The following is a 2,500-nucleotide window of genomic DNA, read 5'->3' as shown; positions in this document are numbered from 1 at the left end:
GTCATACTTGACGATTCGGGAACATTTTGTGAAAAAGTATTTATGACGGGTCACACGCGCAGCTTGATCGTCCGAACTTCCCCTAGTATACATAACATCCACTTGGCCTTTTGACATCCCATTGAAAAAAAATCGTAAAATATTCGCGGACCGGTTGATTTCTCTGTAATTTGAAAGGATGATAGATTTTCCCAATAACTAAAAATTCCTGCGTTAAGCATTAGAATTCGACGAAGAGGTAAATGCGACTAAATTTGTTGCGTGCGTTGCTATTTTTGTGATTTGACTGTTGTGCAAATTTTGACAGATAATATAAAATTATGAAAAAATATCTACGGATAGATCGGTAAAAAATCTTTATTTTTAGCGGTTATTTGAATATAAAAGTTGCAACGCTTGACGCGAAATAATATTTTTGCTAATACAATGTATTTGAAAGAAGGAAAATTTCGCGGGAATCGCGGTGAAAATGAGTTAACAAATTTGCATGCGTGCGTTGAAATGTGATACGTGAGGAGACAGGATTTTTATTTCTCTGACAAATGATTTTGTTATTGTAGTGTAAGATGAAATTTATGTGGGAAGCCAACAATATTTCCTTGTCTTCCTGGTTAATCCAATTTATTGCTACGACTTGCTAGTGCGAAGATTGTTTACATGAAACTTACGCTTTTTGCGAATTTTGAGTGTCATGAAATTACATCAGTTGCGTGACAATATAATCCTTTACTCTAACCCGAAAACATTCAGATAGTAACAAACTTCATATTTATGAACCATTTCTTCTGCTTTTGTGCTTGTCAGCGTTGTGATTTGCGATCATTCGTAAGTCTGTTTTTGTATCTCATGGATGCTCAGATTTTCAATTACATGGCCGCTCAACCTCGCAATTATGTAAATAGTTCACCCTGAAGTCAAAGTAGATACGTCCTCAGGAACCCGACAAAGAAGGCTTCCTGACCCGACAGATGAAACGTAAATATTCAGTTAAATATTACAACAAAATTAAAAAAACCAAAGACGTTGTTTTACTCTGAAAACGACGAACGATTATCATGCTTTCCCGTAGTTCATTCAGTTGACACAAGGTGATCACGCGCACCTTTATGGTTGCCTAGCAAGTGATCAACTTCTTCCTTTTGACAAAACATCATAAAAGTCAGAGACTGCAGAAATCTTTGTCTTTTTACGATCGATTGTGGAGCTATATATAAAAACTATGTTATTTTGTTCCATTACCTGAGAAGAAACGAGTGAATTTTACTCAAGAGCGTGTTTCGTTATCTTTAAACTGAATTTATTTCCAAAGCTTAAGAAACTAAAAGACCTCAAAATGGGACAGGATATTACAAAATAAGTAAAGGTGTGAACGTGTGAGCCAAAGGGCCTCTACTGGCGCGACATGTGGGTGACCCTCATGGTCTTAATGACCCCCCACTTGAAAAAATTAACTGGAACCCTGCAGTTCAATACCACCAATTCAGTGCCCTCTTTTTTTGTTACACGTACCACAGGCAACCCAGTGTACGCTTTTATGGAGCGTCTTGTTTTATGTTAGAATATGTCGGTAAATATCCAGTTTCAATTCCGTAGTCCGAAGTCCACAGTCCACAATCTGTGACCCAATGATAGGGTTAAGTGCGATCGTGGATATTTGGTTACATTTAAAACTGTTGTTAACGGCATTGATTCCAATCAAAACAAGAAAGAAGATACTTTGCAAGTCCCAACGATGATATTTAAAAATATTTAATACTTTTTCTTAACAATACTGGGAGAATTATAAAATTACGATATCAGTTACAGAGTAATACGATAATCGGATATTGTATTGCGTGCAAGGGAAACACAAACACTCGTTTCCGATCACGAACACAATTCTTTGATACATATTTCTCCGTTCATCTTTGGCGTAGCCTTCCGTAGTTTAGTGGTAATCGCGATTGTCTCTGAAGGAGGAGATACCGAGTTCAAATCCCACTTAAAATGCCTCCTACGAGACAGAGAAAATAGCAAAATAATAATAATAATAATAATAATAATAATAATATAATAATAATATAAAGAAAGTCTAGAGTCCAAAAACGGAGTCGAATCCAGGACTTTGATCTTCGAACAAAGTAATGAGAATTAGGGCTGTTTGTACCAGAAGTAAGGTTCGTTTATTTATCTTAACTACCACTGTTCATAATTCGTTTAGTTAAAACAAACACACTTAAGACTATCGTGAGGGTCCCCAATAGAATCTTTCAACCCGGTCATCCCGACGAAAATGTCCCCCAATTCGGCTATGTGATCCCGACGCTCGTTGTGAACTCATTGCGATCCCGATCACATTTTCGAGGTGTCCTTTACTTCAAAGAAAGGAGGTCTTCTCAGCGGATTCATAAATGGTTATTGCCTTAGCAACGACAAGCCATCGAGGTCTTGAAAATCAATTGTATCTCTTTCCACCAACACGAAGGCGTCTATTTACACGCTTATGCACAAACTTTAAATG

Source organism: Montipora capricornis, chromosome 2 (assembly GCF_036669925.1).
Source record: "Montipora capricornis isolate CH-2021 chromosome 2, ASM3666992v2, whole genome shotgun sequence".
Taxonomy (NCBI): domain Eukaryota; kingdom Metazoa; phylum Cnidaria; class Anthozoa; order Scleractinia; family Acroporidae; genus Montipora; species Montipora capricornis.
This window is presented reverse-complemented; position numbering follows the sequence as displayed.